Here is a 25,889-nt window from a genome sequence, read left to right as displayed (position 1 = left end):
CTCTTTCCCACCGCACTCTTAAAAATAATTGCCCTGTGATTTCTATTACAGAACAGCTCTCCCACTGATCCTTCTCGGCACAGGCCCTTTGCATCTCTCAGGCCAAAAATTCCAAATAGTCTCTTTTTCTATGAGCTCTAAGAAGAGTTGTTGCAGTAAACAGTCATTTACTGAGTCTAAGTTTTTTATCTCTGCATCACGCTCTCATTAGACAGTGATTGAGCCTACTGGAATAGCAGAACTCTCCCACTATCAGTCTTTATCTGATACTTGTTAGCTTGTCCAATCTCATTTCACTTTCTTTGACCCACTTGATTCTTAAAAAGCTGTTGGTCTGGTACTGGTGTATCTGATTGACTGTCCTCCCACCAGGTCTCTCAGGTGTCTTTGATTATTGGGTTGTCTCTTGGTGCCTGTGTTGTGTGCAGATGGTGAGGTGTTGGCAGTGGAGGGCAGCAGGGGAGCCTCTGTGAGGAGAGGCCAGGGGTGCTCTGTGATGGACACAGCCTATTTCAGCTGGTTCCAGCCACCTCCAATAGACCCACCACAGGGCACATCTGAGCCCAGCAGCAAAAATGGTGGTGCTTCAGGGAATTGTATTTAAGAAAGAGTAAAACACTGCACAACAGAAAGGAGTGAAGGAAAAAAAGTGTGAGAAACAGCCCTATGAACACCAAGGCCAGAGAGGAAGGAGAGGAGATGCTTTAGGCACTGGAGCAGAAATTCCCTTGCAGCCATGGAAGAGATCAGCCTATAGGGCAGATACCCATACTCCAGTTTTTAGATGTCTGCACAGCTGCCTTTGTTTATTTTCAGCTCCTGCCTGAGTTCTGACAAAGTGAGCAAATAAACAATTAGTATCTAGCAGAATATGTAAGATTTTGAGGACTTTTCTGTGAGTTTGGAGTACATTTCTGAATTTGAGAGACCCAAGTGACTTTGGAAACAAAGTACAATCTGGATTTTTCATATTGCGAGTACCCTAATTTCAAGCCAGAATTTCCCTTTTTTCTACCATTGATGAGGGAAAGCAAGAGGAAGGGTTTTAAAGGTTCAATCTGCAAAAAAAAAGAAATACAAAAACTGAGAAGAAGCCCTTGAATTTGGAAAATACACACAGCTTTACTAGTCAGCCAGTAACCACAGCAGCAACGTAAGTCAAGAAAAGACTGAAGTTAACAAAATAGCATTATGATTATTTACAAATCATAGGTATATTGAGAGTCAGAAACACTAAATCAGAATGTACAAGTTTTATTATAATTAGAAAGACCTTAGTGATGCTTAACCCACCCAAGTGTTGCTACTCAAACTTAACTTGCACATGTTGTACTTGACAGAGTACTAGTTAATAGTACAGAAGAAAACTGATTTTTCAAAGAAATAAATTAAAAATGAACAATATTTGGAAGAGGCAGTTTGAGACAGAATGGATGTTGTCTGACCAGAATGGAAGTAATTTCTGAACAGTTTCAATGGAAGTTCAGGATTTTTTTCATAGAACTTACTTAAATAGCACTAGAGTGTATAAAGAGAACAAAAGCAAATGTAAACATAAAGAATTTTGTTCCCAATGTGAAGTAAAAGTGGAAGATCAACAGCACATACTATGGGGGTGGAAGGAACGCACGGGAATTTGTGAGTGATATTGCACATTCCAAAAGTATACTGAAAGGATAAACTCTCAGATCAGAAAATTTACTTTATTAAATAGTCTCAGAAAATGGCAAAATTTTCTTTAAAGGACTATCTTTAGCACTAACTTGATGTTACAATGGAGTGAAATACCAAAAATCTTTATTGCCAAGTGATAAAAGCTTTACTAGTAGCTATAAATTAGGTAAAGTCTTCAGTGTAACCATGCGTATCTTTAAAGAAAACTCGTACGCAGACCAATCCAGAGTTGGATTATATCCATAATTGTAAGATAATGAGTTATGCTTTTAAAACAGATATGTAAGAAGTGTGTTCAAATACAGATTCAGCTTGAGTATTTTCAAGGCCTCCTTTTCTAAGTGACAGGTAAAGACAGATTTAATTATAAAAAAGGATCATTTGAAGGAAGTAAAATCTAGGAAGATAATTTTTCAAGATGTCTGAAACAGTGTTTTTTTTTCAATTTAGATCAATATTGCCCTTCTCTTGATGCCAACTTTATCACTCTTTTTCACTTTGTAACTTCTTTTTATACTGAGTCCTTTGAGTCCTAAACTGCTTTTTCTGCATGTCTAGCTGCGTGTTATAAAACCTTTCTCTCTCAGTAGTTTGACAGCACATCAACCAACAAATCTCACTTGTGACAAACTCTAATGATAGAAGCACATATCTTGATTCCTCTCAGTACCTCAATGCATTTCTCATTCAATACAGACTTTACTGTTATTAGCTCATCTTGCCTTTTACTGTCTCTTTTCATCCATCAAGCATAAAATACATGTCACTCCTACTATCATCAGATTTGAAAAGCTGGGGGAGGGGCAAGAATAGCAATATTAGCTTTAGTTTCTAGACTGTCTTTTCAATACTTAGGCTTGGAAAATACAACTTTGTTTTGAATTGGTCAGTCTTCCACCAGAAAATCCTTATGCTAGTTCTTATCACTTGAGAATACTATGAGATGACAATTTACTTCTAAAATGACCCATCATTAGAGCTGTGTCTTATCCAAATACTGGAATAACTAGCATAATAATTCTGTATTTACAAATGTACTTATACACTTATTGTGGTAGATTTTACAGCCCATTAGGTTCAATGCTCCTTTGACAGTACAGTTGCATTGAACATGACAGTTATCACAGCCCCAACTTAAAGATGGTCATATTCAGAATGTTTTCCATGCAAGTGTTTACATTGGACGTTTAACCATTGTATTATTGGTTGGTTTGTTTTGGTTTTTTTGTGGCATTTGGTTTGTTTTGGTTTGGTTTTTTTTCTGTTTCAATATATCAACACTAAACTATATAAAGCCACGTTAGTAGCCATGTTAGTACTGCCACATAGGCACAGAACTACCATTGAGCAGAATTTGGATGGACATCCAAATAGACATATTTCCACATCAATGTTTGATTTTTCAAGGAAGGAACAGATGTTCAATGATAGTTGACAGTTTAAGTTTTTAATAGCTATTCTCAATGTCTGTTTATTTCAAATAGTTGAGCTGGACAAAAGTCGGTGGTACTGAGTCTACCATGACAAATCTAGTAAACTATAAATATTTTTGTCAGAAACTGGCCCTAAGAGAAAGGACAGTAAGTGAAGGACGCATCATTCACAGTTTTTGGCTTATAGAACAAGTAAGAATGGAATGGATGGAAACCATGATCCACATCAACAAATTATGTGAAAAAAATTAACAAACTTTATACACTTATTCTCTGTAGATTAATTATTAATAGAATATCCAAGATGAGAAATACTAATTCTATCTTTAGAGGAAAATAATTAAATTAGGTAATTAATTCTGACTCGTTCTATTTTGTTTCAAGCGACAGTTAAAAAAGAAATAGCATCTTCATTCACAGTTCTAGATTTTCGTTAACTATAGTGATGTTTTGTTAACAATGTGCCTTTGTGGCAAAGCAGGACAACAGTTTCCTAGGGTGCGTTAGCAAAAAAATTGCCAGCAGGTTGAGGCAGGTGTTCTTTCCCTCTACTCAGTACACGTAAGACATGTCTGGAGGGCTGTGTCCAGGTCTGGGCTGCCCAGTACGAGAGACATGGACATACTGGAGTGAGTCCAGTGAAGGGCCACTGAAATTATTAATGGACTGGAGCACTTTCCATAAAAGAAGAAGCTGAAAGAGCTGGAACTCTTTTGTTTAGAGAAGGGAAGGTTCAGGAGAATCTTCTCAGTGTGTATAAATAAGTTGGTGACCAACCCTACTTGATCTGTCTTCAAGCAGGGATCTTCAGAGATCCCTCCCAAACTCAGCCATTCTGTGACTGTATAGATACCATCTTCCAAATATAGTTGCAAGTTAAAAATATATTTGTAATTGTATTACAAGGTGGAATTGAAACAAGTTTTTCTGTATACAGTGATGATGATGACAAGATGACAGCTAACATGAAAATTTTTAGGTCTACCATAGAATTATTTAAATATAATTACCTCCCAAAAGACCCCAAAGATATTAGTTTTATGTGTATGTGTATATATATGTGTATGTAATTATATATGAGTAGAAAACAAGTGTTAATCTATTTTTTTCAACAGACCTCCTGCAGCCAGATAATGTCAATAAGCTTCACATTCAAAAGAAAAGCAAAATGAGTAACATATTTTGTACAGTGGAGCAAGTCACTAAAACACCACAGATGAGTTTTATCTTTTGCTTGCTAAGTTCAAGATCAAGACCATCACTTATTTGTCTGACATCCTCATACAGCTTCTGTTGTGGGAATTCTTCAAGATAATGCATCATGTGCACTCTAAATCTGTTTAATCTGCCATACAGTTTTCTTAGATAGACCTCTCTATCCTGCAGAATAGTAGTGATCTATTAACATCAGTCGTATGCATGCAGAGTTCTACACCGAAGAATGCAATATTGAACTAGCACTGTGAGATTTCTTCAGTATTTAGTGGAGACATTGCATATTTTGCGTGTGGCCTGCATTTAACATGCTATCCTGGAAAAATCCAATAGTTAGTATGTTTTGCAAAAAAAACCAATAAAAAAATCATAGAACTTACATGAAGACAAAATTTCTTGAAGGAAATAATACTCTTCTCTGATTGCAGAAAAATAAAAAGAACCCCTTATGTAGAAGAAATCCAGACATCCAAAACATGGTACCTGGAAACAAACCACTGCCTTGCCAGCAGTTTCCCTCTGCCAGAACGGTCCAGCAATCAATTTTATTTATTTATTTTTTTAAAAATATATTTATCAGGATTCGGCTGAAAATGCATATAAGAAAGCATCCTCTCATATGTGCTCTGTACCTTTACCAAAATGATTCCAGAGTATACTTTAGGGTTGTTGTTGCCTCAGCATGTAAACACAGGCTGTCAAGAGCATGCTCACAGCCTAGCACATTGTAAAAGAATATGAAAACATGGCTACAGAGATTTTCTTCAGAATTTCTATCAACATCAGAAAAGTTTCAGGTTTATGACATGAAAGCAGTATTCTCCAAGAGAAAGTAATGGGCAAATGCAAAAAAACAGGTGAAGCTTATCTGGTAGGAAGCATACTGAGAAAGGAAGGCTTGCTTCACCATCCTCATTGAGTCATTGCCAGACCAAAAGCCAGACCAATGCACCAGAGTGCATTGCCGAACATCATCTAGGCAGCAGCAGGCCAGGAAAAAGAATCTATTATTAGTTCCCAAACACAGAACAGATTATAATTAAGCACTTTTGAAATCAACTGACTGTTCTAGACCATTGCAAAAGGATTTTCAGTTAGGATCTCTAAGAAAACAAACATGCAGACTGGTATAGAAGTAAGATTCTGACCTGCAGTAGTAGCAGTTCACATATATTGTGAAGGTTATCCCAAACTGTAACAGAAAGTAGGACTCTCTTCTTTTTTATCTGTTGCCCTGGATGCATTTGTCCCCAAGGTGAAAAAGGAGGGTATTCATGCCAAATGTTGAAGCAAAGCATGCCTGTGCATAAAGCATGAGCCAAACAATTCAATGAGAGGACAAATCTTTTTTTGTCAGGCTTTTCAAGTCATGTTGGCAGGGTCAAGATCTGCAGAATGTAAGTTACTGCTTTTATTTTACTTTGAGTTATTAATCTGTGGGTGGATTTAAAATACATTAAATACTTTCTCAAATATTCCATAACAATATTTTTATATTAAAAAAAACACAGGAGAGGCTATTTGATTTGTGATATCAGCACTGTCATCTTTATCTTGTTTTCTTCCCAATATAAATACAAGCTATAAAAAGAAGTAGTTTTATTTTTTTTTACATGTATCTAATGATTCCATTCTAATGTGCTTGCCTGAGTCTTTGTTCCAAAAGCTTTCAAGTCATCACAGAAAGCAGATAGGTGTATAATTTAAAGAATGTTGTTTAAGGAGTAATTGCAGTAAGCTGTTGAGGAACAACAGAGGAGATTAATAATTTGATTTATTTTTATGCTGTAAGATAATTTACTTTTTTTCTGTCACAGGGACATGTTGGTTCTCTTCTATTTCATATAAATACTGACACTCTAAATAGCATCTAGACTTCCAGAAGCACCTTTTATTGTACACAGAAAATCAGATGCTTTTCTATGTATTTATATATGGGTGCATACACCTCATTTCCAGGAGAGCATTCTACTAAAATATATGTAAATGAGTGTGATCTGCATGTCCCATATTCACACAGGAAGCTTAATGATTTTGAAGTGTATGCCTTTACTAGATAGAGGGGAAAGAAGGATCAGATTGCTGCTGTTGTTTTTATGGTTGTTTCAATGGAAGGCCTGGAGCACATTTGTTAATGACCATGCAAATATTCAGCATATTTGTAAAGATTTAAATTATTTTTCCTCATGCATATTTATATATGCATATGTACTTTAGAACTCATTAAAGCAGTTCACAAAAGATTCTGTAACAAACATCTCACTTTGAGCAATGTTGTGGGATTATATTTACTAAGAGCAAAATTCAGGAAGGTACTTAGAGATCCCTAAATTTAAACATTATCAACCATGTCTACTTCCCACCACACACCTGAATTAACATCCTCAAAAACAGACTGGGAGTTGGATGCATTTCTAGATTCTTGCACAGTGAGGAATAAGTTCGACCACTTCATAAAATTGAAGCTTCATAGTACAAAAAAAGTAGATAGGGCTTGGGATGACCATTAGCTAAACACCCATACTGTTGCTCACTCACCCATTGTCACCTCTGTGGGAGGAAGGATAGAACAAGAGCAGCAGACATGAGGAGAGTTGGGAGTTGAGATAAAGACAGTTTAATAAGGGAAGGAAACTGAAAAAAACCCCAAGTGAGGCACAATCACTCACTACCAGCCACACGCAGACTGATACCCAGCCAGTCTCTTAACAAAGGCCACATGGGAAGTCAAAACCTCTGACCTCTTCTTCTACCCATTTTTATTTCTGATCATGACATTATATGGTGTGGATTATCCCTTCGTCCTTTGAAAACCAGCTTCTGTGGCAAAGTATTTTTTTTGCTACTTCTTCTGAAACCAAGACTTTCTAAAAATTTACTATGTGATCTTCTTACAGAAAATCCACAATTTTTTTTTTACTTACTTTTCTCAGAAATAGGATTACATGGGTGGGATTTTTATATTTAATGTAAAATTTAGTCTGTATTAGGCTAAGCAGTGGCTGAAAAAATGTGTTGTCAACTAGGAAACGTAAGAATGCAGAAGAAGATAAATTAAGAAATACTCATCTAAACATGTCATTCTTCCATGTCAGTTATATTTGGAGAGAATCACATATAAGACAGCACTGTCACTTCCAATGGTATCAGAAGGTCTATGTTCCTGCAATGTCCAATATGTTAAGCATATACGGGGAGACATCGGAGAGCTTCTCTGTTTGTATGTGTGCATGTGAGCACATCTGGCATTTCCTTGTTAGTGCGGCATATAGGAACTGGTTTCCATGGACAGTCAGAGGACAAAAACTCAACTAGTTTCCCCCAGCATGCTCTGTCAGGTAAGTATAAAGCAGTGAAGAGAGGAATTTCTTTCATATTACGTTTTCCAAAAAAAAGAGAGAAGCCATTCCATTACAAGTAAGCACAGGAGAAATTGAACCCATCCTGTATTGTTGGAAAGTCAGAATACAAACTTGTAACAAGCCATTAGGACATAACTGATTTTATTAACAAATTTTACAAAGTCAAACATCTCCTACAAAAGCAACAAGGAATTCAGCAAGGTCAGGACAGCGATAAAGTGTGGAGAAGAAAAAGGATATTGACACAGGAGAAAACTGGATGAAACATGGAAGAGGAAGTTACGAAGATACCATCTGGTACTTTTTTACCCTAAGAAGCTCTTCAGGGTGCTCTCAACAGTTCTAACTCCTTCTCTGGGCACATTCAGGTTCCCTAGACTTGGGTGGCCTATTTGATGTGCCCATGAAACACATCTTCCAGTTTAATTTTCTCCAAAAAGGAGGACTGATGGCATGGACCAAATATTTGCAGTGGCCAAAGCAGCATATAGTAAATTGGAATAATCTGAGAGTCCACACTAACAGTGTGCTTATCTGGACAAACAAAACACAAATGTGGCACTCTGGAAACCTCCCCTTCTTCACTTCACTTTTAAAAGTTTTGTGTTAACTTTTAAACTCAAGCTGTATAAATATCCTTATCCATTATGCCAGTTTTGCAAATACATATTTAAGGCCTGTTTCTGGGATGTACAAAATTTCTAATTAGCAGTCTGTGACTTCATAATAATATAATATAAAATGAAGCAAAACCTGTAACATCCCATCAGATTTAGAAAAGAAATATTAAAATTAGCATAACTTTTATGCATTTTTGTAATTGTGGTCTTTTACAGTTATGAAATGTAATATTAATCAGGCTAATTTAATCAAAACACAAAACTATGAAATGCAAAAAGTAACTAACATTTATTTTTATATTTAGGCTTATATAACACCTATCTTATTTTAGTATGAAAAAAAAAGAAACGGAGGAAAACACGGAGAACATATTCAGAAAATCTGAACACAAAAGAAGGGGAAGAGAAATTATATAAAGGAATTGCTAGAAGGGCTAAGGTGCATATCAAGAATTGACTCTAAGAAACAGACGACTTAAGGCAGAGGATACCAATGCAAACTGAGGAATGAAATGAGGTGCTAAATTTACATGTGATAATGTCTCAAAGACCGAATAGTCCTATTGAAGACTACATGACTAACTCAAAAATAAAGTGCTATATGCAACATGATCACAGGTGGTAATAAATTACACATCAAAGACAGCACCAAAAAGTTTAGTGCATTTCAAAGGTCAGCTTTCAGCAATGTTCTCTGAAAAAACACTGCTAAGTTATAGAAGCATTTACAGAACAAGTTGTGCAATTCCCAGCAGCCCTAGGAAGGAATGCACACTACTTTTGCATTTTATTAACAAAATTTCTAGGCACTAGGGGATCTTTGTAATCATGGTGTCTCAGATACTCCAAATTAATACACTACTGGATTTGAATCTCAAGTCCCTTTTCAGAGCAGTTATGAAAATCCTAAACTCTTCAGGTTAATCATGAATCTTTGAATAAACGGTATGAAGTTCCTTAGTAGGTTTATCAAGTCTCATTAAAAAAAAAAAAAAAGTGAAATCTTAGCAGCATTTTTTTTGACGTTTTTAACTGAAATACAATTTAGAAATTAGAATTCCATTACCTTCTTCAGTGATGAGTTATAATGGTGTCTCAGTCACATGGTGATCAAAACATTTTATTCTGTTCTTTCCAAACAAGTACCTGCGTTAGAGCAGACACATAATATTATTTTACATGTAATAACTTATTTCTTATACCAGTACTATTTGCTTTCACTTTTTCCTATCTAATACTCTTACACCCTCTGTGATGCTAAAATACCACAGTTTTGCATAATCAACAGATTTCCTAATTTCATTCCTACTTGGAATACTAATATGACAATACTGGAAAGATTCAAATTGTTTTTAACATGCTTGGGCTTGTTCTCCGAAGATACAAAAATCATATCTGGAATGTGACACAGAACTTTTTACTGTTATTTGTTTCTCATTACCACTCTTCATTCAGCATTCAATTTGACTACACTTGCTCAAAGAAGGCATACAAAAACTTCTAGCCCTCCCCCCCATAATTCAGTAAAGTACATGTAGTTACATGTAGTTATGCCATGTTTAGTTAAATGATGCATTATGGTTGCCAGTTTAAATGATTTTTTAAGAAATCATTTTTGTTACATTGTTTTGTGGACCATCATTTAACACTTGCAAACTCATTTTGAAGGTTCGAGTAATATTTTGCATCACTATAAAATCTGAATAAGAGTGCTTAAGTGCTTTGTATTAATCTTTAAATATTCAAATAAATTTAAATTTTGTAATAAATTATTGTTAAAATATAAAATGAAGAAAAATTGTTATTGAAAATAGCTAAGGTCTCTTAATTTCCTGATAAATTCAAAAGGAGCAAAACCCACTTCTAATTACTATTCTACTACTGTTTAAGCAGAAAGCTGAATTATGGTACAGCTAGTCTCAAAGGAGCAGCCTAGTTAACCCACAGTATTGCAGATCTTTCAAAAAAACAAATTAAGTGGAGCAGTCTTTGTTGTTGACCTAGGCAGCTTCTTCCTCCAACCTATATGAATACAAGTAATATGCATAAAGAGAAAGATAACTAAGATAAAACACCCTAAAGATAACACTAGCCAGCTGTTTAAAACTTTGTATTACCTTTGAAACGAACAATATGATTGGATCCTTTAGAACCTTTCAATGTAAAAGACTCACCAAATACACTGCATTTCCAATGACCTACTATAATACGTTATTTTGCTAGCATATAGTAGCAAAAGGATCTGATACATGTGATGCACAGTTAATCTTTAAGGTTGTATTTTTTTTTTTTAACGTGTTGTTATATTTTTAGTTCTTACTTTTCAAATCAGTTGGAAACATGATCCAAAAACTAACTAAAATCAGAAATACACTATGTTTTTCAGATGTCTAACATTCAGTGGCAGTGGGATTGTCAGTGTTTTGTCTGACTGAAGGAAAGGCAGCTCAGATCTCAGGTAAGTTTCATATTCCAAATATCCCATGCTGAACATCAATTCATTCTGTGCAAGCACTTTTTCCCTGGAACAATACTGCTTCTCTTGCCTACTTTTCAATTTATACCTGTTGTTTCTTATCCTGTTACCATGCACCACTATGAAGACCCTTTCTCTGTCTTCTTGATAACCACCTGTGGGTTCTGAGGGGCTGTGCCTAGGTTCCCTTGAAGTCATATCTTCTCCAGGCTAAATAAGCCCATCTTCCCTCAGCCTCTCTTCACAAGGCATGTGTTCCAGTCCTCATCAGCCTGGGAACCCTTCTCTGAACTTGCTGCTGTTTATAAGTGTCTTTCCTCTGTCAGGGGACCAAAAAATTGACGCAGGACTCTAGATGGAAGTTCACAAGTACTGAGAGGGACAATAATTCTCCATTTGGCTTATTTTGCTGCCAGAACACAATGCTTACTTATACCCATCTTGCCATCAACCAGCACCCCTAGGTCCTTCTCAGCAGAGATGCTCTCCTGCTAGTCAGGTCCAAGCCTCTGTCATTATTCCAGAGATATTTTAGTGCTGTGACTACATGCTGAGCTTTAGTTCTTCTGTTTGTTTCCCAGGCTGCATGCATTTTTGTTCATACACTTGGTGTGGGTGTCCTTTCACCTTGTTTTATCATTCTTGTGTTCTTACTCCCGCCAACATGCTTGTGCTGTCCACCCCTGCCTACCACTTTCTCACTTAACTGTGGGGTTGCACTATCTCTCCCTTGATGTTACTGGTTTAGAGCCATCTTGCTGCTGGCAAAGAGGCTTTTGTCCCACTTTGTCAACTGTATTCCATGATTCCTCAGCAGCCTTCAATACTCAGAGATGTAGTGGTCACAAAATCAAATCCCGGCCAATCACATCAGTTGTGCGACCAGGTATTGATCTCTAGGATAGACTCACTCCTAGTTCAGCCTTTCTTCTTCAGCAGCAGAATGAAGGAGACACCAGATAGGTTGTATGCCCTTCACCTTTATCCCCAAAGCCAAGTAGTCAGTCTTGATATCATCAGTGTCTTCCCTGGCAGTGCCATTTGTGTTGACAGCACAGGGTAATTGTCCAAAAACCAGACAATCCTTTTCTGTCTCCCTACAACTTCTGAGTGCCTGGCAAGTGGCAAAATTCCCTAGACATCTGTCTCCTTGAGCAGGGAATCTCTCTCTGCCATCACTTGCCACCTCTTCTCGGTGCTAATACAGCTCATGCTCAGCTGTAACATCTCCCCAGACAGAATTTTCTCCTCCTCATCTGCTACCAGGGCACCAAACCTGATCTGCGCTGGCAGATTTGTGATAGAGAAGGAATCTTCATGTCGCAGGAATTCCCAAGACTCCAGCCTTCCCTGAGGCTCTCCATTTGCCGAGGACAGGCTCTGCCTGTTCCTCTTTCTTCTTTTTGGGCTTTTGCCTCTGCAGGGTCTCTGTGAACACCCAGTTAATGCTATGGACATCTTTTTCCCTGATGCTGTGCAGCCTACTGACCTCCTCCCACAGCTCCTACAAATCTGCCACCAGCGGACAATCTCCTGCAGGCAAGGAGCTCATCTCCCCTGACACCAGGCTCCGTGAAAGACCCCAGGGGCTCTCTACATCCCCAGGCCTGGAAAGCTGCCTTCTCTCCTCTGCTGTCTGAAACGAGGCTTCTGCTGTACCAGGAATAGCTGCTCTGGTCCGTGTCAGAAACCCTACCCTGTCCCACATTGTACCATGGTTGAGCACTTGCACACTGCTGTCATTAGGCTTTCCAGCCCTCTCCCATGCACCTGTGCTCAAGGCCAGCACTTCTTTAACTTGCTCCCTCTGCCACCATCTGAATGGATGCTTCACACTCCCTGATCCGGTGCCAGCTGAAGGCAAAAGGAAGTGCCTTTTTTTTTTTTCAGGAGTAGCTGAAAAAGGTAATTAAAAACTAGAATTTTTGAGAAGTGAAACCTCTGCTACCTCCCTTTCTGCAGCAGCAGCAGGCACACCCTTGAGCTTCCTACAAGAGCAATCTCTATCTGCCTTGCCATCGTACATGGTATCTTGCTCTGTGATTTTTTTTTTTTGGTGAAATTTTTCTTTTGCCTAGGTTTTAGGGTCTAAATACAGATTCTCTCATCGTTGCTTCTCTCTGCTTGAAAGGAAACTATTGGGTGACAAAACCACCCACTATAAAATTTAGAGTACAGTCCATTTGTGATTAACATAAGCCCAGCAGGATTTCCACCACTAGATATTTGTCCCACTGCATATTCTTTTGACTTGCCTTTCACTGCAAACTGATACTTCCTGAAAGCAGAAATGCCTTTTTAAAATTGAATTAAAATACAGTAAATGTGTACATTGAAAAAGACAATTATGCCAATTTTGTAGAAAACTAACAGTTAAGAGACAGTGAAAAAAAGAAATTTTTAAAGTTACATAGCTGTATTATTGAAGGAAAAACAAAGTGGCAGAGGTTTTCAGCAACAGTACAGCACTTGGAGATTTTTACCAAAGAATCCCTAAACCTGACTATTTTCATCTTTGCTTCTGTGTTTCAGTATCATAGCAAAACTTTGAAACAAACTGCAAGGATGTGAAATGGGAAGGAGGCAGCAGAAATTTATCCTAAACTGCAAATTCCTTTCTAAATACAAAGACCTAATTCCATAAAATAAGCACATTTTTATGTACCATCAATGGCACGACGTGCAAGGTAGTGGTTCATTTCAGGGAATGCACTTCACAGAAATTAGTGCAATTACAGGAAAGCAAAAATGCCTCAAAACCCAGGCAAACAGGCAAGACTAAGGGTCTCAGTGGAAAAACTGAACACTTCACCAGAATGGACATAAACCAGCATGCAAGCCCTGAGAACCTCATATGACTATTCAGAGTATGCAAAATAAATTCAAGCAAATGAAGATACAGTTTTCTATGACCCTCTTTGGAAAAAAGGGGAAAATAAGTTAGCCATTGTTAGCAGAAATAATGCCTGAAATATTGGAACAAGAACAAAAACACTGATTTATGTACTTCCAGAGAAAAGTGACTCTTACTATAGAGAGATTTAATCCAAGATTAATTATCTGCCACCTAATACACCTCAGAAAAAATACTTTTATAAATTCATGCATATTCTTTAAGAGGGATGAATTTGAGACTTTGGTCTCTACCATTCTGTGATTCTGTGATCCTGTGTTCCAGTAGGGTAAACTAACTAGTAATGAAACTGCAGCTGGGATGGGATTGTGATGATATGAAAGTGGTAATTAGATCTGAGAAACTTAAGAAAATCAAAGGGGTGTTTACATATCTTTTCAGCAATGATGTATGGGCCTGATTTAGGGGAAAAAAAAATAATTAAAAAATAATTTATTTTTTTTTTAAAAAAAGCATTAAATATATTAGGTAATATAATCCATACCTGAGGATAGCAATAAGCTCTGCAGCTTAAAGAAATTATTAGGATGAAAAGTAAATTAAAAGACAAGGAAGTGTATTTGCAACTAATTTGAGATAATGACTTAAAATGCTCTGCTGGGGATAAAAATATGTAAGGTTTCATTAAGTAGCATTCAGAACCTCATGAATAAAGAAGTGTAACGGTCATTAAGACATATTTTGGCACAAAAACCTTAAAGTAAGACAACATGGTATATTCTTTTTCAAGGGGATTCCTTATTAAATAATATTAGTTCAGAGCAAACATTTACTTCAAATGCAGTGGAAAATTACCTTTTATCCTTCACTGTCAGGAAGTTTAGAAGTTGTTGAGTACATACATGAAACATTTGAAAAATAATGATCTTGATAAATACTTTTCTTACAAAACCTTAATGGAACTCATCTGAAGTAGTAAATCTGCTAAAATTGCCCTTTCCTAAAGTATTAAACCAAATACTTATTTTCATCCATTCTGTGGTATTTAAATGACAAAATCAGAAATACTGAGTGTCCTGGTTTGAGCCAGCATGATTTTTATATATTATTTCCTTTTTAATTTATGACCATTGAGAAATCATGTAGAAACTCATGTAGACAAGTACATGTTTATTGTATGAAATGATTTCATAGCAGAGGAAGAAGGAATGTCATAAAAAGAACAGACTAGCAAGTCAAGAGAGGCTGAAACTTCTATTTTAATTTTCATTGTTCTCAATACAAGTAAACAGGTTTTCAAATCAGTAGCTAGATAATTTTAAATGGCTTGATTTTTCCAATGCCTTGAAGCAAGATTTGATGAGAAACCAAGCTTTCTTAACAACATATAACCCTGAGAATATATTTATTTAGTAAGGTTGTGGAATCTTATAATATCAGTTACCTTTTAAGAAGACTTCACGTAATTAAAATCACTGTTGGGTAGTAAGAGATTTTTCAAAATTGTACTGAAACATGTTTGCACTTGAGTTGAAGTAAAAAAGTTTCTCAGGGATTCATAAGTTTATGAATCAAAATTTTCGAGAATCTGATGTATAAAAGGGTTTGATTTTAATTTAGACTAATCTGAAAACTTACATGTAAGTCAGCAGAAAATCAGAGATAGGAGGCATAAAAGCTAAGACCTGGGATAATTTGTACTCATGATACCTTTTACAGTTAAAATCACTAAAACAGAATAGTAATACATATGTATTTTTTTCTCATGAGGGACTGTCATTGCAAGATAATGTCTGAGACAGTTTTTCATACAGCTATCCTTACATATTCAAACAGAAAGAGTTTTAGACCTAATGAAATTTATCTAGACTACTTATTATCTCTCAACAAAATGCAAAAAAAAAGATTTTCAAATCACATAAATGAGGGAAAAGGTTCATATATTTAATCTTCCAAATTCAGTGTTTATCTAAATTTGGTATCTTCCCCCACCATTTGTTAAAATGCAAGTCTAAAGCCTTTGGGATAGAAAAGGAAAAATGACAATACCTTTTTCATTTTAAGTCTGGGTTATTCATAGCCAGACTTTATCAGACATGTAACTCAGTTTTTTTTAATAGGTTTTTTCTCTCCCTATAAGACAAAAAGTTTCTGTAGAAGGTGATACTAGCAAACTTCATTCCTTTAACAACTAATTCCATTACTTGTCAGAGAATCAAAGGATACAAAGTAAAAAGTAATGAAAATGGTATTGTAAAAATAGAAATCAAGTTCTCAAGCTAGACAAAATGTAAAAAAAAAAATAAATCTGAAAATTAGAGAAATAAGACAAGGCAAACAAAATTACTTATCACCATGAACTTAGTTGCACTCTTATGAGTGTGTCAGAATGGAGTAGTAAAGAAACAAGGAAAAATAAAAATAAAATAAAAAAACATGTATATGAGGATTATATTACTGCTTCATGCTTACTAAACAATTTTATTTTTTTTAAACCTCCATGTTGGTAACAATTGGGAAATACTCTTTGGACTGCTGCATATATAACTATGTAGTATATGGAATTACAATATTTCCCAGCCACAGGTGTTCCAGAGTTCACACTCTATGTTGGAACATGCTGACTCAGGCATGATTTACCATTCTATTTAATATTTATAGATCAGTACACATCAAATCTACTCTATTGCTACTCAGGTGTTTCCATAATTGATATGTGATGGAAAGTGAGATATAGTCATTTATCAACTGCATGGTTTACTCTAGAAAGTAAAATGACAGTGCTTTCTATATGTTTTCTAAATAATAGCATGCATCAAGAGCCACTGCTGCATCAGTTTCTAAATCATTGTGCTGCCATGGCAACAACTTTCCTAAATCTGTGGCTTTTTAAGATGCTTAGTGAACTCAGAACATAGGGAGATAAGAGTTCAGAAGACACTCTCCATGGATGACTTCAAAAACTACATCATGTGTCATCCTCTCACCAAGACCCATCAGTTCAGCTGATGATGAGAGCAGATGAAACAGGGACTCCTACCACAACATGCTGTCATGTTGACTGGGTAAAGGCTAAAACACTGCTAGGTGGAAACCATCTCCTGTCATATATCAAATTGTGGTGTGAAGTGTTTGGTTACTTGATACATCCGTAATTTTCCTTTTTTGCTTATTCTCATGTGGCTGTTGCTATCTAGGAATACAGACTATATATATTAAGCTGCACAGCGTATTTCCTAATAACTGATTAGTAGGAACAAAGATTCACACTCTGGACTCTTATCAATCCTATCTGGAGGATAAAACCTGCAGGAAATCCTGTGGCAGCTGCACACCCTGCAGAGCAGGAGATGCCAAGGGCAGAGTGGGCAGGAGGCGCAGCTGGTTCTGCTGCAGGTCTGATGGGGACCCAACTGTGTCAGGACACCAGCTGGAGAAGGGTGCTCTAAGGAGCCAATAGATAGATGTGGTTGGTCCAGTGGAGTCACTTCACCCACCCTCTCTTTTCCTGTCTGTGCTCAAGCCAAGTTCGGCAAACCTGCCACCTGTGGCAGGAAGGAAGAGGTAATGGCCACATTACTGCCTGGCTCCCCAAAACACGACTTTGGGATATGTTTTCACAACAAACTCCTGCCTTTTCCCCACTGTGAGCCACACACAGGGCTGCCACTTGCACCAACAGGGAGGGAGGGACTGCCTCCCGACCCTGGCATCTTGCCTACATGTCTTCTGGGTGCAGGCACCAACCACCACTATCTGCACACGTGCAGCTGAACATTACTTGGCTGGACACTGATCCCTAGGAAAGGGCTTTGTTCTGGCTGTGCTGAGTGCAAACAATGGCCATCGGCTCCGGTAGTGAGTGCTAATTGTCGTCATGCCTGGCTCTTGCTGAGCCACTGGCTCTTGCTGAGCCAGCAGCTGTGCTTCCCTGGAGGTGGGACACACTGGTAGCTAGGTTGCACCCCAGTACCCTGAGGAAAGTCATCCCCAGAGATGAAACAGCCCCTCCTCTCTGCAGAGGCACAGAGCAGCAGGGAGCAGTAGCAAGAACCTGGATGGCAAGGCAGAAGATGTATATTTAGCAGGAGACAGCAGCTGAACAGTCAACAGCAGATCTAGGAGGTTTGAGAAGGCACCCAAAACTGCAGACCTCTTAACGATGCTTGCATTAAAGATACTACAATCCCAACTACAACAAGCCAACCCTTTTGCTCTGTAGCTATAGAGTGCCTTGACACATCTTTGGAGACAGGTAAGATCAGCTGCTGGATTATGGGGTTTTTAAAGTGTCATTAAAGAGGGTCACTTTAGCTCGATCATACCTTTGCTCATTGAATGCAGGATTTTTTTTTGTGTGCATACACGCTCCCCTCCATGCAGCCCACACTGCCCAAGCCACTGACTCCCATCCAGTCCTGACATCAGCCTTCTTTTGAAGGTTAGACAGGATGCCCTCAGATGATCTGGCACTGCAAGGTCAACAGGCAGCAGTCTTTTTCCTGCCTTCAGCATCTCGCCGATCCCTGAACTCAAACACTTGCAAGTATTTGCTAAGCTCTTGTGTTGTTCAGGAGCTATATATGTACATATTAGCAATGAGAAAAACAATTCAAATGATTGAAATGTGTGCTCTATGTTTCTGCATCATAACTGTCTAGTTATCTTTTTCAAAAAGCTGTAATTATAATGCATTTTTATGCTGAAAAATTCTTAGTATGTTAAGATATATTGTGATATTTAAAAATGGCTAGAAAGAAGTATTATTTAATCTGTTCTGATAGCTGCATACAATTAAAAATAAAAATTTTCTTCCTAATTATACTCTGAAAGTTATAACTTCCTGTTCAGTTCAAATGTATCTCTTTACAAAAACAACAAAATGGACTTTTTGCATTCTCACTCTCCAAAGTTAGTGGAAGCTTTGGAAGCTGCCGCTAAGGAAAAAAAAATAATAAAAAAAAAAATTAAATAAATCTTTCTTTTTGTTATATTTTAATTCTATTAAAGAAATCTTCTGATGCTGACTTACTTTCATTCATGCTAGAATAAATCTAGTATCACTCCAATAAAGTTGATCAAAATTAAAGCTGTGAAAGGATGAAAAATTATATCTCACTTTTAACGTATCTTAAATACCAGTAGAAGGTCTTTGTCTCCTATCAATTGAAATTTAGTTTAAAACAGGTGTATCTCCCTCAGTTTTAATGCAGTTGTCTGGAGAGAAGTGAAGCTAAATGACTTCGTTGTGGGATTAAACATTAAGTGAAGGCTAAGGATGTGAATATATGCTTTTCAGGATGAAATTTGAATGGGGAACTATTAAGTTCCCACATGGTTGCAAATTTATATCTTAAAAATGAATAGGAAGAGGAAGTGCCAGTAACCCCTTCAGTGCAGAATTATCTAAACAAACATGAAGCTTTGAATTCTGACATTACAGTAAGGTCACTTTTCATTTGATGAAAATACAGCTGCAGAGAGCCAAAGCCATTTTTTTCATCTTCAACATTCATGACCTTTTTCACAAGACTGTACAGAGGCATCACTATACTCCAAAGGATTAATTTATCCAACTTTTTTCTGACTGCTTGGGGCACAAGGGTGACTGGTAGGTCCTAAAATAAAAAATACTGTAATTAAAAATGTATTTAAAACCTTCTCATCATTAAAAAGCCAAAACTATTTTTTGTGGAAGAAATGGATTACATGAGTAATATCATAATTTTTCATACAGCAGATAGTTAAGATAGAAACTCCAGCAATGGACAGTGGATACATTGCTCCTTCTTTGCAATAAGACAGAAGAACCTCAGAAATAAGATTCCTGAATATAACACAGAGCTTTGTCATTTTATCCATCAGAGGAGAATTAATTCCATAGAGGAGTTTGCCAAGCTTCTTACCAAAAATATCCATGTAATTTATGCTTCAATCATGGCTAAATCCTTTCAATTACACAAGGACTAACTGGAACCTCAGCAACCTCTCCAGCGGACTATTCGAATTTCATTCCTATTATGCCAGTAGATGACAGGTTGTTGCTGAAATTGATTCCTTTTATGAGGTTCATAATGTACTCTTTAAATTACTGTGGTAATTCAGATTTTCTTCTTTTCTCAAAGGTCTTAAGAAAGGTTAATAACCTAAACAATATACTCTTGGTTAAAGTAGTACTACTTAAATGAATAGCTTTCACTAAATTTGGTTTGGGTCTTAAATTAGCAGTTTGCAAGGCCGAGTTCTGTCAGCCTTACTTTTCTGCTTTTCTTACATGGGCAGTTTTTTCTCAGAAACAACTTGAAAAAAGATGCTTCTTCACTGTCAATAAATCTGGCAGAATCTGACCTTTAAAACTCTGAACAACTGCATTTCTAAATGATCAGAATCTCTCAAGATCTAGCAATAAAAAAAAAGGAGTGTATTCTATCCTACTGCCTCAATGAAACAGTGTGAAGAGATCAGTTCAGATTCGGTTTTTCACTGAATTTTTTAATGCTTTTCCACCTGGTTACCTTTTCATTTATTTAGACATTTTGAATGAAGATGAGTGTTATTTTCAATAAAGGACTCTCTTATAATCTGTAATAAGTTATTTGGTAAACTATGTGATGCCATTTCTTGGACTACTGCTGGGCCTTCTGCTCATATACTTTAAATCTAGTTTGGATTTTTCTACACTATAGCTACAGTTACCACAGATGTACTTAATGAACTTTAACATAATTTTAAAATATATAGGCATATATGTATGCTCACACTTTCAAATAAATATTGTTTGTTTATAAAACCCTGCTTAATACCTTCACAGATAGAGTGAACGTAATTTTTTAAACTGAAATAAAGCTTCTGAAAAGCAGAATCCTCATCAATACTAATTGGAAGCAAGCTAGTAGCCATATCTATTCAGAGCTCTCCTTTAAGCTGCTTCAGACATTGCCAACCTTAAACACTTGTGCTGGATGTTTCAGTGACTGGTGTTGGCTTAGGGTATGTGTTTTGGGAAAGCTTCAATGAAAATTGTTCAACTATCTTTGACGTAAGAGTCAAGGAAAAATATAACATTTGGTCAATGTAATAAAGTTGGCAACCCTTTCTTTGTATAACTGCAGTGCCTCCAAGTTTTGGAGCAGAAAGTTGACATGTGGCATGGTAGCTTCTATATTAGATATCTTCCTTCTTTCATTTTCATGAACTTGACCAATATATAGCCAAATTATAAGAACACAAAATATTGAAGATTGCACACAGTAATGACTTCTTTCATTGATTTTATCTACTAATGTGCCTAAAAAGTCATTTAGCATGTCCAAGCTTCTCACAGATCATGGCACTTACCAAATGTCTTTTATTAAACTGTACCCCCACTTCCTTCAAAAAGCAATTCAGTATGCTTCAGCCCTAAACTGAAGTGCTGAGAATCTCATTTCTCTTTAAGGTATTTAAGTGCCCTGGGTTGGAAAAGGGCATAAGAACAGAGTCTGTGACACCTAATTAGCCTCTCTTCTTAATGAAACAGAGAATATTTCCTAGTGATACAAAGTAACCAAACTACAAGTAGAAAATAACATTTTGGATATGAATCAGATAAGAGAGAATGTGAGAATGAGAACCAAGATCTGTTAAATCAAGAATATATGATTAGGGAAAAAGGAGGGACAAGCTGGCCAAGAAAATAAACATGAGCTGCTGGGAGAAGGAGCACAAACTGGGAAAGGCACTAAATCCAGCAATAGCTCAGTGCAGGGCAGACTCTAAGAATGTCTGGGAAAAGGAATTATGAACACAGGCATGTACTCATGCTAGGATTTAAATTTTAATTGAAATGGGGAAAGTGAACATGTGTTAGTTCATAGAAGAAGTAGAGATCTGGATACCTACCTTTAAAGTCATTAATTGCTATTTATCATTCTATTGCTTCTTTATTTTTCATTCTACTGTCATGATTGGATCTTCTACTTTCCAGACCATGAAGATATCCTTTAGCTGCTTATAGAATCTCTTTGATGATTTGCACTTTCCTGTATTTGTTACCCAACAGATGTCCAGTTCACTGTAATCCCCCCTTCAGCAAATTATCTTGTTGTCTTGAGATCTTTAATACTTGTCCCAGTATTTCTTTGGGTTTGTTTTCCTTTTGCAATCTTCAGTCCTCAGGGTCTGTAGCAGATGTTTATTATTATTTCTCTTCTGTCTTTACTATTATTCTGTCTATACATGGAATATTTTGCTGACATTTCACTCTCCTGGAACTTTTGAAGAATGGTGGCTGAAAAACATTAGGATGAGAGATCTGGAGAAAAGTACCCATTAGCATCTGCACAGTTAGTGGAGACTAGAAAAAACACACAAACTGTCCTGAAGAGAAAGAAAATACTATTTTCTTCAGCTTAGTAGTCATCACTGGCAGACTTTCCTCACCAGCCATTTTCTTTTTACTGCTCCAAAAGACAATTCTTTGTATTTTATTTTAAACCTGATTGTTCTGTATTTATTCATATCAACTACTAAACAACAGTACTATCCCCATAGCAACTATTAAGCTATGGGAATGGTATCTGTGAAACTGCACAACTGCTGCTCAATAAAAGAAAATGTCATACAGGTAATTCGCTTGAATATAACAAAAGTCACCTGCAGTTTGGATAACTATAATGGTAAGACAAGACTTTCCCTCCTGGGTCATCTCCAGTCCTTAGAAGCCACCTTTCCTTAATCCAGCCCACTAGAAAAAAAAAAAAAAATCATCTTGTAACAATTGTATTGACTAACTTAACCAAGCAATATGATGTTTCATTATTTTACTGCTCAACATACTAGATCTGCTAGGAGACACATGAATTTGCAATGGATCTTGTAACAAAGTAAAAACCAATAGTATCCTTCATTGAGACACTTGTTCTAGCAACAAGAACACCCTTCCTCCCCTATTTTCTGGGCATTTCCTATGCAAAAGTCATACAGTCTTACAGCAGACTCTCAGGTTTTGACTTAGGAAGCACAGTCAGATGGTCTCCATAATAGAGAGTATGAATACAACATACTTATGTGGGTCTCCTGGCACAATTCAAACCAAAACTCAATGTTTTTGAGCACATACATTAAACTAAATACTTTCATTCTTAATTTGAGTCCACAGATCCCTTTTCATCAAAGGCATGAAGGCAGTATTCTTAACCTGGCAATTAAGTGAGCATGCAGATTGACAACATTTTAACTTGCCTTCTTTCATACTTTGCTCCTAAATAAAGTAACCTTAAGATTAGCACAGGCAAAAGTTTGCATGTGCTACTGTCCTGGTTTTGGCTGGGGTAAAGTTAATTTTCTTCATGGTAGCTCTTATGGGGCTATGCTTTGGATTTGTGCTGAAAACAGTGCTGGTAGAGCATGGCTTGTTTTCCTTATTGCTGAGCTGTGCTCCCACTGTTTCAAGACCATTTCTGCTTCTCACACCGTCCTGCCAGTGAGTGAGCTGGGAGTGCACAAGAAGTTGTGAGGGGACGCAACCAGAACAGCTGATCCCAAAGCTGACTGAAGGGTTAACCTGTACCATATGACATTGTGCTCAGCATATAAAGCTGGGTGGATACAAAGGAAGAGGGGGACATTTAGGGCAATGGCATTTGTCTTCCCAAGTGACTGGTACACATGATGCAGCCCAGCTTTCCTAGGGATGGCTGAACAGCTTGCCTGCTGATAGGACGTGGTGAATTAATTCCTTGCTCTTCTTTGCTTGTGCACATGGCTTGCAGTTTACATATTAAACTGTCTTTATCTCAACTCGTGTTTTCTGACTTTTTTCCTTCTGATTCTCTCTATTCCACTGTGGGAGTAGTGTGGTTGTGTGGTGCTCAGTTGATAGTCAGGGTGAAACCATGACACTTATAAATGCAAAACTTGCTGCACCCACTCTATCAATGTTGATATAGTATAAAATGATCCAAATTCAAAATGTGACCTCATTTCAGGGGTCTAGTGGTTGAAATGCTCCTCATTTCTGTCTGGTTTAGTGGGAGATGTCCCTGCCCATGCAGGCAGGTTGAGAACTCAATCATTAAGGTCCCTTACAACCCAAAGCATGCTATGATACTATGATTTCAGAGTTTCAGAACTGCTGCACTTCTTCAAAGAAGAAAGATACGCATGCCTGCTAAAATAATTGCTTATTATTCTACCCTATATTTAAAGGGGAATAGGTCCAGTAGTGAAAACACAATCCTTAGCCCAACATGATGACATGAAGAAACTGACAGGCTATTTACACCATTACTAGCTCTCCAGTACTTTGCATTTTTGCAACTTTTAAAAAGAAAACCTACATGGCACCTTCAAGAATGATGCAAATATTCAGCCAGTCCTCTATGGTGCAAAGAAATGTCCAGAGGTTCTTGAAATAGCATACACCTTGTGAGGCTGCATTTGGAATACTGTGTCTAGTTCTGGGCCCCTCAGTTCAAGAAGGACAGGGAACTGCTTGAGAGAGTCCAGCACAGTGCCACAAAGATGATGAAGGGAGTGGAACATTTCCCTTATGAGGAAAGGCTGAGGGAGCTGGGTCTCTAGCTTGGGGAAAAGAAGACTGAGGGGCAACCTCATCAATGTTTATAAATACATTAAGAGTGTCTGGGGGACAGAGCCAGGCTCTTCTCAGTGATGTCCAAGGGGCAATGGTGCAAACTGGAGCCCAGGAAGTTCCACGTAAACATGAGGAAAAGCTTCACCGTGAGAGTGACAGAGCACTAGACCAGGCTGCCCAGAGAGGTTGTGGATTCTCCTTCACTGGAGACATTCAAAACCTGTCTGGACACGTTCCTGTGTGATGTGCTCTGGATGATCCTGCTCTGGCAGGGGGGTTGGACTAAATGTTTTCCCTTATGAGGAAAGGCTGAGGGAGCTGGGTCTCTAGCTTGGGGAAAAGAAGACTGAGGGGCAACCTCATCAATGTTTATAAATACATTAAGAGTGTCTGGGGGACAGAGCCAGGCTCTTCTCAGTGATGTCCAAGGGGCAATGGTGCAAACTGGAGCCCAGGAAGTTCCACGTAAACATGAGGAAAAGCTTCACCGTGAGAGTGACAGAGCACTAGACCAGGCTGCCCAGAGAGGTTGTGGATTCTCCTTCACTGGAGACATTCAAAACCTGTCTGGACACGTTCCTGTGTGATGTGCTCTGGATGATCCTGCTCTGGCAGGGGGGTTGGACTAAATGTTCTCTTGAGGTCCCTTCCAACCCCTAAGATTCTGTGTGATTCTATGTGTGTGTCAATCAGCAAGATCACCTAGTGGTGTATGACCTTATTAGCCTGACAGAATAAGCAAGTTCATGCAATCATCTCTGTGTGATAATCACCAGCTCATACAGAGAAATACCAGTTTTCCCTGCACCCACAGTTCAATGCATGCTTTTAAAAAGCAGATAGCATTAAGTGACATCTAGGCTCTTCAGTATAGAGCACAGCTATGAGAACACAGCTTTGGTTTCTGAACCAATCATGGGTGATTTATCTCATGTAATTTTAGCTGTTTAAAAGTTAGGCCTTTCACTTACAGATACTTAAAGTCAGCAGAAGGCAGCAGATAGGCACCTCACAAGGGAAATTAATCCCATTTATCAATCTTTTTCAGGATGGGTGATTACGTAGCTGCCTTTTTCATTTGACTTGTCACCAGATGACAATTAACTCTAGTCACCTTGCCTCTAAATGGTTGGTTAGGTTAAATGCATCATCCCATCTATAAACCCTACTGAAAACCTGTAGCGTAGTGCACAGCTTCTGTACATACTGAGAAGTGGTTAAGCTTGGTGATTTCTATCCTTATTTTTTCTCTAGACCACTCTTTTAAAAATGGGTATCTTTTTACTCTCCTAGGAAAATCTATGCAAAGAAACTACGGTAAACACTGGTTTTGATGAACAAGCTTTTCCACTACAAAGACAAAAAGAAAGCAAGAGCATATTTCACTCCTTGAAAAGGTTAGCAAACTATTTTTTAAAGTGGTTTCCTTGGGGCTCTCCAAAACAACTAGGCCAGTTTTAGACAGAAACAATGCACTGAAGATATAAGGGGACTGGAATCTTTTGAACCAGCAGCTGTGCTACCTCCAGCTTTCCATAACAAGCAGACCAATTCCATGTGGAAACAGAATGAGCACAAGTTATAAAAAGATCAAAATTGTTTGAACCAGCAGCTGTTCTACCTGCAGCAGTTAATCTTTCTTGGCAATTTGTTAGAGACACACATTCCTCAGGCTAAGA

The sequence above is a fragment of the Chaetura pelagica genome, unplaced genomic scaffold (assembly GCF_000747805.2).
Source record: "Chaetura pelagica isolate M959 unplaced genomic scaffold, ChaPel_1.0 scaffold189, whole genome shotgun sequence".
Lineage (NCBI taxonomy): Eukaryota > Metazoa > Chordata > Aves > Apodiformes > Apodidae > Chaetura > Chaetura pelagica.
Note: the sequence above shows the minus strand (reverse complement) of the source record.